This window comes from Scyliorhinus torazame, chromosome 9, assembly GCF_047496885.1.
Source record: "Scyliorhinus torazame isolate Kashiwa2021f chromosome 9, sScyTor2.1, whole genome shotgun sequence".
NCBI classification, from domain to species: Eukaryota; Metazoa; Chordata; class Chondrichthyes; order Carcharhiniformes; family Scyliorhinidae; genus Scyliorhinus; species Scyliorhinus torazame.
Window position 1 is genome coordinate 191,819,922 of NC_092715.1, and position 12,392 is coordinate 191,832,313.

A 12,392-nucleotide genomic window follows, 5' to 3' on the forward strand; every position below is an offset into this window, starting at 1 on the left:
TCTCTCCAGGGAAGAGCCCAAAAACTTGGAGATGAATTTCTTGGCAGCCATTGCAAAGTGTGGCTGAATTGTGCTGGTGGAAAACATTAAATGTGGCACCCGGATGATTGCAGTGCTGAGGTGATGGTAGGTCGGGCAAATCAGTGCCTTCTTTGCCAGCGATTCGGTGTGGAACCTATGCAGGAACATCTTTTTCACTAAACCCTGCTCTATCTGGCGGGAATAGCTGCGATTGCCGTCGGCGGACTCAACTCCGCTTTTCCCACCAGTCATTTGCTGATTTCTGAGGAAACCTTGTTCAGCATATCACATGTTGAAAAGCTCACCTATGGAGTTTCATCACCATGGCTCAAAGTGAGGAGCTGTCCATTCCCAACCTGTGTGATGCCAATAAAATAGCAGGAGGTTGTGTCAGAATGTCTCGACAATGCAGTCCAACCACTAAGATTTTTTTCCCCATTCCATGGAGGCAGATAGCTAATTTGCACACTTAAAGACCCTGTTTAGGGCCACTTTCCACAGGTGCCAGCATTTGACCAAGGGCAGAGCAACCCTCCACCGCAAGGAGAGGCCACCAGTTTTAAGGAGATGGCCTCCCTGCAGAAGCCCCATGGACCATGGGAGACAGACGCTTCATGGCCAAAAGAAGGTGCGGTGGGCAGGGTTCCAAAGACAATTTCCAAAGACAACTGATCACCCAGCAGTGGTTTCTCATTTGACCCTTAATTAGACAGCAGGCCTACAGGAGTACAATCTGGAGGTCGCCTACAGAACAATGGTCAGACTAGTCTTGCTGATGGCAAGTGCAGGAACAGGATTCACTTTTCACCCAAATCATCCAATTCACAGTGCAGAAGGAGGCCATTCGGCCTATCGAGTCTGCACCGTCCATTGTAAAGAGCACCCCACTTAAGCCCACGCCTCCACCCTATCCCCGTAACCCAGTAACCCCCACCTAACCTGCACATCTTTGGACTGTGGGAGGAAACAGGCGCACCCGGAGGAAACCCACGCAGACACGGAGAGAATGTGCAGACTCCGTACGGACAGTCACCGGAGGCCGGAATTGAACTCTGTCCCTGGAGCTGTGAGGCAGCAGTGCTAACCACTGTGCCGCACTTGTTGGGGTCCTGAAGCCCACAGTAACATTACACCTCTGGAGTCCACCTTGAAGAGTGTATCACCCCGGGGGAGAAGGTACCCGGGCCTTTCCAACAAGAGTTAATATTCACAGCTCTTGTCATTTTGTTGAAGCAAACCAGTAGTAATAATAATAATAATCTTTATTATTGTCACAAGTAGGCTTACATTTACACAGCAATGAAGTTACTGTGAAAATCCCCCAGTCACCACACTCCGGCGCCTGTTCAGGTACACTGAGGGAGAATTCAAAATGTCCAATTCACCTAACAAGCACGTCTTTCGGGACTTGTGGGAGGAAACCGGAGCACCCGGAGGAAACCCATGCAGACACGGGGAGAATGTGCAGACTCCGCAGTGACACAGGTTGGGAATCAAACCTGGGTCACCTGGTGCTGTGAAGCAACAGTGCTAACCACTGTGCTACCGCGCTCCACCTTGGGCATATATTCACCTTGGAAACGTAAACATTCACCTTACAGCAAGGGAGTTATTCAAAAACAGTGTGGAGCCAAATGCAGAGAGGGTAGGTCGGGTCAGGGTATTCAGGGTATTGCAATCGTGGATGGGATCAGAGGGGAGGAGAGAGATTGATTCCCAAGGAGCACACTGGATGAATCATCGAATTTACAGAGCACGGTGGTGCAGTGGGTTAGCCCTGCAGCCTCACGGCACTGAGGTCCCAGGTTCGATCCCGGCTCTGGGTCACTGCCCGTGTGGAGTTTGCACATTCTCCCTGTGTTTGTGTGGGTTTCGCCCCCACAACCCAAAGATGTGCAGAGTAGGTGGATTGGCCACGCTAAATTGTCCCTTAATTGGAAAAAATGAATTAAGTACTCTACATTTAAAAAAAAAAGAATTTACAGTGCAGAAGGAGGCCATTCAGCCCGTCAAGTCTGCACCAGCCATTGGAAAGAGCAACCCACTCAAGCCCACGTATGGATTGGCCACGCTAAATTGTCCCTTAATTGGAAAAAATGAATTAAGTACTCTACATTTTTTTTTAAAGAATTTACAGTGCAGAAGGAGGCCATTCAGCCCGTCAAGTCTGCACCAGCCATTGGAAAGAGCAACCCACTCAAGCCCACGTATCTACCCTATCCCCACAACCCAGCAACCCCCACTTAACCTTGTTGGACACGAAGGGCAATTTAGCATGGCCAATCCACCTAACCCACACATCTTTGGACTGTGGGAGGAAACCGGAACACCCGGAGAAAACACGTATCCGGGGAGAACATGCGGACTCCGCACAGACAGTGCCTCAATGGGGAATCGAACCTGGGACCCTGGAGCTGTGAAACAATTGTGCTAACCACTATGCTACCATGCTGCCCACAAAGTGAGAATGGAGGATGAAACAATTCAACGTGTTGCTTTTAATGAGGCAACAATGGAGTCCTCATTGATAAGTCCTTACAATCAAAACAGAGGAATTGGATTACACCTGCTCACTCCTGATGAAGTATAAAACTGAGCCAATTTTCCCCCAACCTCCATTGATATTTTTCTTGAATAAAGAACTACAGTTGACAAACCAAGGATGATGGTCACAGATTAATTAATGAGACAACCTCTATGAAAGTACTCAGGAATTGTGATTTACATATTCCATGTGAGACCATATTTGAATTATTGATCTTGCAGTCTCAATGATGAATCATTGCTCCTTCCTGTAGGTCAGTTTTGCAAACAGGCTTGATGTCAATTTGAAAATACTGATGGGAAACAGAGGCTAACATCATGAGAGCCATTACCAGCACTACTATGCATTGTGTGTGAATCATTCTGTTTTGATACACTCAAGATTGTCGGATGAGATCAGCAATGCAGTACATAAATTGACTCCATGAATTAAGCTGGGAATATTATTTCAATTAATGTGCACGTAGGCATGACAAAAATTTTCCAATGAACATTTCTTTGAAAATGAACGGAATTGTACCATTGCGTCCACAGCAGGTGAGAGCAGAGAATGGCGCCCACAGCAGGCGAGAGCAGAAGATGGCGCCCACAGCAGGTGAGAGCAGAGGATGGCGCCCAAAGCAGGCGAGAGCAGAGAATTGCATCCACAGCAGGCGAGAGCAGAGGATGGCGCCCACAGCAGGTGAGAGCAGAGGATGGCGCCCACAGCAGGCGAGAGCAGAGAATTACGTCCCCAGCAGGCGAGAACAGAGGATGGCGCCCACAGCAGGCGAGAGCAGAGAATGGCGTCCACAGCAGGCGAGAGCAGAGGATGGCGTCCACAGCAGGCGAAAGCAGAGAATGGCGCCCACAGCAGGCGAGAGCAGAGAATTGCGTCCACAGCAGGCGAGAGCAGAGGATGGCGCCCACAGCAGGCGAGAGCAGAGAATGGCGCCCACAGCAGGCGAGAGCAGAGGATGGCGCCCACAGCAGGCGAGAACAGAGAATTGCACCCACAGCAGGCGAGAACAGAGAATTGCGTCCACAGCAGGCGAGAGCAGAGGGTGGCGTCCACAGCAGGCGAGAGCAGAGAATTGCATCCACAGCAGGCGAGAGCAGAGAATGGCGCCCACAGCAGGCGAGAGCAGAGAATTGCGTCCACAGCAGGCGAGAGCAGAGGATGGCGCCCACAGCAGGCGAGAGCAGAGAATGGCGCCCACAGCAGGCGAGAGCAGAGAATGGCGCCCACAGCAGGCGAGAGCAGAGAATGGCGCCCACAGCAGGCGAGAGCAGAGAATCTATTGGAAGCCCGCCAATCAGTTTGCAATATTCCCAATGGCGGGTTAATTTAATGGTGATGCCGTCATCCCCCTGCCTGGTGACATGAATTCAATTTACATTCATTTCCATCTCATGAGTACTCATTAAAACACTTGGGAGGGCAACAAGGTGGCGCAGTGGTTAGCACTGCTGCCTCACGGCGCCGAAGTCCCAGGTTCGATCCTGGCTCTGGGTCACTGGCCATGTGGGGTTTGCACGTTCTCCCCGTGGCTGCGTGGGTTTCGCCCCCACAACCCAAAGATATGCAGGGTAGGTGGACTGGCCGTGCTAAATTGACCCTTAATTGGAAAAAAATGAATTAGATCTTCCAAGTAAAAAAAAATTAAGCAGTTGGCAGCGGGCATACTTCAGGCTTTCCAATCGGGCGTCACGCCAGTGTGAAATTATGTTGGTCTAAAACCCAATTGGGCAGCACTGTAGCATTGTGGGTAGCATAATTGCTTCACAGCTCCAGGGTCCCAGGTTCGATTCCGGCTTGGGTCACTGTCTGTGTGGAGTCTGCACATCCTCCCCGTGTGTGCGTGGGTTTACTCCGGGTGCTCCGGTTTCCTCCCGCAGTCCAAAAATGTGCAGGTTAGGTGGATTGGCCGTGATAAATTGCCCCTTAGTGTCCAAAATTGCCCTTAGTGTTTGGTGGGGTTACTGGGTTATGGGGATAGGGTGGAGGTGTTGACCTTGGGTAGGGTGCTCTTTCCAAGAGCCGGTGCAGACTCGATGGGCCGAATGGCCTCCTTCTGTACTGTGAATTCTATGATAATCTATGATAATGAGTGGTGTGCACAAGATGGTTCTCCATTCACCAGAGGCTTTGAGGTGAATGCAACAAAGCTTTTCTTGCCAGAGTGGACACTGCTCCTGATGCACTGTTCACCTGTCTGCCGTGGCAGAATGGTTGCTGCCCTCCATCGTCATGCCGATCTGGTCTTAATGGACAGCACCACGCTGCTGAACCCAGGAAGCCTCCTGTGCCATCGAGTCAGATCAGTACTTCTTGAGGCTGCTATCCTTTTCCCACTGGGTTGCTGACATCCTGCACGGTTTGGTGAACTGGTGGGCAGTTCCAAGTGCAGAATCTGGTCCGAGGTCCGTCATTCTGGCCAGATGGACTCGGGCTGCCATTTGAAAGGGTGCCCCGATCGCTAAGGGACACCCTGGCAGTGCTAGCCTGCCACTCTGCTAGTGCCACCTGGGTGTCAGCCTGGCGGTGCGCACGTTGCACTGCCAGCTGTCAGGGGCACGGGCATGGTGCCAATCTGGCATGTTTTGTGCTCGCTCATGATTGGGCAGCGGTTGCCTGGCGTGGGTTTTGGGATGCCGGGGGTCCCTCCCATGTTGCATTCAGGCTGCGGGGGGAGATTCGGGATTTTTTGCGGGTCTTGGAGATCAGGACACCATTTAAAAAAGGCGTCCCGATCTCTTACTGCAATGGGGAGTTCTGGCGAGCGGAGCTCCCCATTGTTAAAAAGCGGGGCTATGTGTGGCTTCGGCCGCGCATTCCCCATTTTGCCATTATTCAGAGTGAGTCTCATTGAATAGCCATGTGTTTATCGGCACTGTGAGTGCGGGGAAACATGTGGCTAAACACGCTCGCTCGGGGACCTTGTTCCCTTTTGCGGAGATCCGGCCATATGGCGCAATTCTGCGGAAAACTTTCTAAGTGTGCTAATGAGCAGGAATTGCTGCGGGTTTCCTGGCGCTCAGCCCAGCGATGCCGACAATGCCATTCAACGTTAATTGGCCTCACAGGCCTCTCACCCCGATTGATGGCTCGCCAGCTGTTTCACCGGGTCCACACTTGCCAGCCACTGCTGACAAAGGTCAAGCAACACTTAAGCTGCACTTGTTCAGCCAACCCCAGCCAATTTGCAACAATAGCATCGGGAAACCAGCTCCAGGATTTGGGGATGGTGACCTGGGGAGGCTTTTGGACGAGTTTGAGGCCATGAGGGATGTCCTGTTCTCCCAAGGGCCCTGGAGGGTGAACCACAAGGCAGCCAGTGCTACCTGGGACGAGGTTGCCGCAGCAGTCAGCTTGGGGAGTATGACCAGGAGGACTGGCCTCAGTGCCGGAAGAAGGTTAATGACCTACACTGGGCAGCAGGAGTGAGTAGACACAAACCTCCCCCCTCCAAGGTAACATCTGTCGTGTTGGGTGTTCTGATGTACAAACGATCCAACACGGCTGGAGATGGTGTAACTCAATTTTATTAACTACTTGACTGTAACAGCACACTGCGAACTTGGGTACGTGCATTACCAGCTAATCTGTGGACCCTGTCCTATTACTATCTGGGTGAGGCACACAGCACATGGTGAATGTCTGAGTGGCAGGTTCTGAGCTCGGTGCTCTGAGCTGGCTGCTGCTGGAATGAGCGGGAACTGTAGTGTCCCCTGTTTTTATAGTGCGTGTGCTCTCACTGGTGATTGGCTGCAATGTTGTGTGTGTTTTGGTTGGTCCTACTGCATGTCCATCAGTGTGTGTTTGATTGCACCATGATATGCTGATCTAAATATCATGACATCCCCCCTTTTCGCAAAGAATATGTGCCTACATGATAATAAATAAAGAAGTGTGGTGAGTGCATCTGATCATGTGTGTGCAATATTTACAACAATATGTACATGTGGCTATACTATATACACAGGAAGGTGCCAGGTGCAGAAACTAACTATGTTACACCAAGAACAAAACCAATGTCATTAACAAACAATAACAAAAATCTTAAAAAGCGTGGCAAAAAGTCAAAATCTTAAACAGTATGGCAAAAAGTCTGAAACAGTATACCAGAACAAGTCAGTGAGTCCAATATGAAAAGGTTCATAAATTAAGTCTCTCAGGTGGGCGACGAAGTTGGGTTGACCGTCAAGGTGAGTTGCTTGACCCGAAGGAGCTGCTGGCGCAGGGTGTCCGACATGACTCCGAAAATTATCTGGTTGCGTATCATGGAGTCAGAGGTGGTCCCATAGCCGCAGGACTGTGCGAGGATGCGGAGGTGTGTTAAGTAAGACTGGAAAGGTTTGTCCTTACCTTGCAGGCGCTGCTGGAACAGGTACCTCTCGAAGCTCTCATTTACTTCAACGCTGAAGTGTTCGTCAAAATTCAGGAGCACCGTCTTGTATTTAGTTTTGTCCTCGCCATCCGTAAATGTAAGGGAGTTAAAGATGTGGAGAGAAGAAGGGCAATCTCCCTGGTGTCTGATGCATTCCCCCCGTCTGTGGCCTCGAGGAAGAATTGGAAGCGCTGCTTGAACAGTTTCCAATTGACCCCGAAATTGCCAGCGATTCGGAGCGGCGGCGGCGGGTTGATGTCCTCCATGGTGCAGGACGGCGGATTGATGATGTGTTGCAGGTAGGTCTCACAGGCGCTGGTTTGCATCCACCTCTGGTATCATGTCGTGTTGAGTGTTCTGATGTACAAACGATCCAACACGGCTGGAGATGGTGCAACTCAATTTTATTAACTACTTGGCTGTAACAGCACACTGCTAACTAGGGTACGCGCATTCCCAGCTAATCTGTGGACCCTGTCCTATTACTATCTGGATGAGGTATTCAGCACATGGTGAATGTTTGAGTGGCAGGCTCTGAGCTCAGTGCTCTGAGCTAGCTGCTGCTGGAATCAGCGGGAACTGTAGTGTCCCCTGTTTTTATAGTGCGTGTGCTCTCACTTGTGATTGGCTGCGATGTTATGTGTGTGTTGGTTGGTCCTACTGCATGTCCATCAGTGTGTGTTTAATTGCACCATGATATGCTGATCTAAATATCATGACAGCTCCATGCCCCCCAACCCCCCAGGCATACCCCAACCCTCCCTCCACCCCCCTGCCCCTACAACCCTCCCTCCACCCACCCCTTCAACTCTCCCTCCACCCCAACCCTCCCTTCACACCCCGCCCCCAACCACTGTGAACCGCAGGTGTGGCTAACGATGCCCCTTCTCTTTCTCCTCAGGAAAATCTCTCCCTTAATCGGAGGGACAGAGTCCAGATTGGCGCTGGGATGCTGGACTTGAGAATCCCCACCTCCTTCAACGAGCAGGACATGTAGGTGATTGGTGTGGCCGAGGACATGTCCGTCACCCACGCAGAGGCTGACAGACGCCGCAGAGTGAGGAACCACCAGGCTCAAACCGGGGGACCTGCCAAATGTGAGTAGTGATTGTTACATTCTAGTGCATTGCAATGAATGAGTCAGTGTACCAAAGAATGTCTAGTTTGTCACTAGTTAAGATTTATTAAATTACAATAATGAGGGCAGAAAACAATACTAATACTACTAAACTATGAACTGTTAACAACTAGAATATGAGAGCTAACACAAAACATGAGGGCAGCATGGTAGCATTGTGGATAGCACAATTGCTTCACAGCTCCAGGGTCCTAGGTTCAATTCCAGCTTGGGTCATGTCTGTGCGGAGTCTGCACATCCTCCCCGTGTATGCGTGGGTTTCCTCCGGGTGCTCCGGTTTCTTCCCACAATCCAAAGATGTGCAGGTTAGGTGGATTGGCCATGATAAATTGCCCTTAGTGTCCAAAATTGTCCTTAGTGTTGGATGGGGTTATTGGGTTGTGGGGATAGGGTGGAGGTGTTGACCTGGGCAGGGTGCTCTTTCCAAGAGCCGGTGCAGACTTGATGGGGTGAATGGCCTCCTTCTGCACTGTAAATTCTATGATCTATGATCTATGATGACTATCCACGGCAACTTTTCTCCCAGACTCCTCGAGGCTGCAGTATCATGTGATGCATCTTTACTGCCACCTGCTGGTTGGAGGTCTGACATGTTAACATACAGAATTGTGTATGCATATCATTGCATCCACTTTCCTTTAGTGTTTAACAAAATTAACATACATCATTTAAGTCAATTATTATACAGATGATGTGTATAACATGACAATTCCAATTATTTACAATTTCAGTGTCCATTACAGATTCAATCTGTCTGACTTCTTTCGTTGTCTGGTAGACCTTCTAAGCTTTTGTTGAACCGCTGAATCTGGGTGGCACTCGAATGGTTCTGAAGATATTTCTGGTGGAATTACCTTACTGCGCATCTTCAGATTGTCCACTTTCTTCTTGTTCAAGTTGCATTAGTTTGGATCGACTGAGGTTGTCACATACATCATCTGCTGGCAATGAAGTAACAGGTTGCTGAATCTTTAACAAAGCTCTCCTGTTCCTTCTGAGTACTTGTCCTTGTTCTGTGATGACTGCATATGACTTTGGACCTGCCTTTGCAGGACTTTCGAACATTTCGACCAGCCATCAGGATCCTCCACCCTTACTGTGTCATTCTGTTCTAAAGGTTGTAGATACCTGGTTGACCTGTCATAGATCTGTTCTGCTTCTTCTTCTGAGAGTTCAGTTGATTTGTTATTTTACCACTGGATGGCTGATTCGAAAGGTATGGCAACATTGTTCCTATCTTCCCATTCATCAATATCTGAGACGGTGATAAACCATTGCTAAGCGGTGATGCTCGATAACTGAGTAATGCCAGATAAGGATCATCCAGGCTGTCCATCGATGTTTTAGTAACTGTTTCACAATTTGTACACCTTTCTCTGCCTTTCCATTTGACTGTGGATTTAAAGGACTGGATGTGATATGTTTGAAATCGTACTTCTGCGCAAATTCCCTCCATTCCTGACAACTGAAACGTGGACGATTGTCACTCATGACAGCTTATGGAATGCCATGACGAGCAAAGATAGCTTTAGTATGCATGATGACACACCTGGCTGATGTGCTGGATAACTGTGTCACTTCAGGAAAGATAAAAAAGTAGTCTACGGCCAACAAATCTTCCTTTCCTTCGCTATAAAACAGGTCTGTCGCTTCTTTCTGCCATGGGAGTGTCACTATGTCGCCCATCTGCATTGGTTCCTTCATTTGTCGATGTGGGAATTTTGACATGTTGTGCATTCCTCTACCATCCTTTGAATATCCTTGTTGATCCCTGGCCAATATACCATGTCTCGTTCTCTTCTTTTACACTTTTCAATTTCGAGGTAGCCCTCATGCATTTCTTTGTAAAATTTCAGCTCGCAGAGACTGTGTTACTACTATTCTTTGTTGCCTTAGTAGGAATCCATTGGCTACACTTTGTTCTGCTTGAATGCTGTGATATTTTGACCATGACCCTTTTCGCCATCCCTTGTTGACATTCTTGATTATCATCTGCAGAACTTCATCCTTTTTGGTTTCCTCGATTATTAGCTTCGATTTTTTATCAGGCACCAGCAGCGTCTCTGTTATCAGACATGCACTTGCACATCTTCGTCAATATGGTTTTCAAGAAGCACGGCTGTAGCTCTTGATAGTACATCTGCAACTACAATGTGCTTGCCTGAAGTGTAAATGAGATCAAAATCATACCGCTGGAGCTTCATCATCATTCTCTGGATTTGTGGTGACATCTCACTTAAATTGTATTTGACAATGGCTACTAATGGTCTGTGACCTGTTTCAACCAGACAACCAGTAGGCCATACACATAGCGATGAAACCTTTCCAAGCCATTAACTAATCCGAAACATTCTTTCTCAATTTGAGCATATCGACACTCAGAGTCGGTCATGGACCTAGACGCCTAGGCAACCTGCTTTCAATCCTCTCCATCGTCCTGCTGTAACAAAACTGCACCTAACCCATCCTTCGACAGATCAGACGAGATGTTTGTTTTCTTGGTCGGGTCGAGAAATGCTAGCACTGGAACTGTTGTCAAAGCTGTCTTCTAGTTCATACTTAGCTGTCCATTCCAAAGTATTCATCTTCTTGATAACTTCTCTCAGACATGTTATTTTGGCTGACAAATTCGGAATAGGTTGTATGCCTCGAGCAGACAACTTGTCCCCCAGAAACATGATTTCTTTAACGCCAAATTGACACTTGGCTTTGTTCAGCCTTAGCCCATACTTTTTAAACACTCTGTAGTACTTTGATGAGTCAGTCATTGTGTTCTTCTTTCGTAGAACCCCTTACTATTATATCGCCAACAAACACACAAACTCCTTGACTACCTTCCACATTGTGCTCCATTGCCCTGTGAAAGATTTCTGATGCGGATATTATCCCAAAAGGCATTCAAAGAAAACAAAAACACCCAAATGGTGTGTTAAATGTACAATATTTTGTACTCTCTTCATCCAATTTAAGTTGCGATGCATCAAGTTTACTGAAGCATTTCGCTCGATATTTCTTCATGTTTTGGTATTGGATAGTGTTCTCGCTTGACGTTGGCATTGAGGTCTTCAGGATCCATGCAGATTCTGAAATCATTATTGTGTTTCTTCACGCACATCATTGAATTTACCCAATCTGTCGGTTCTTCAATTTTCTTAATCACCCCCAGATTCGCCATCCTACCAAGTTCAGCTTTCTGACGATCCTTTAATGATGCTTGGAGCTTATATTACAGGTTGCGCATTATCCTTCCGTTGAATTCAATAAGTAAATGGCAAGACATCGAAACCTTGAAACATTTCTGGAAATGCTTGTATTATTGAATCCACAGATGCACTGTGTGCCGTCAAATCACAGTCAGTGCTGTATACTCGTTTGACTAATTCAAGTGTTTCACCAGCTTCTCCAACCAGCAATGATTCATGATCTGTGGCTACAATTGCAAATTTCACTTCTTATTTCATTCTTTATATATATTTAATTTCCCCCCCCCCCCAATCTTATCCACCTTTCCTCACCTTTCTCCTCTTTGCTTCCCCCTTCCCCTCCCCCCAAATCTACAGTTCATCCTCTGATGTTAGTTTCTCTGCAGTTTGGCCTTTCAGACCTTTTGTTCTCTCTGGGGACAGCCATTAGCACTCTTTCCCCTTGGTTTCTGTGGCCATTAGCACCTGGTTTCCCTGGGTTTCTGTGGCTATGACTCATCTTTCATTCTCACTCCACAGTATAAATATTTCCCACTTTCTCTGTCTGTTAGCTTTGCCAAAGAGTCATCGGACTCGAAACGTTAGCTGTTTTCTCCCCCTACAGATGCTGCCAGACCTGCTGAGATTTTCCAGCATTTTCTCTTTCGTTGCAAATTTCACTTTATGGATTCTTTATGGACTTGAACTTTAAGCTCACATATGCCTAGAGTATTAATTAGTTGACCATTGTAATCTTTTAAAAATGCTGGTCTGTTCAAAATCTTGGGTTAAGTTTTCATTGCTTCAATATCCGAGATATTGATAAGATTGGATCTCACTTCTGTGTCGAGTTTTACATTCATCAATGCCTGATTGATTAGTGAAGAAACTGTCCAGTTATCTTTATTTATAAGCAAAACTTCATTATCATCGTTTCTGATTCTCATCAAAGACATTTTATTTTGCTTGACTACATTGGGCCTGTCTTCATTAGAGACAACATCTATGAAGAATGTATCTTCTAAATTAATTTAATCAAAGGCATTTATAGATTTTTGAACTTCGATTTTCTTGCTGCAAAAACACTGCTTAGCAAAGTAGTTTTTGCCTTTTTGTTTTGCACAAATTTTTCCAAAG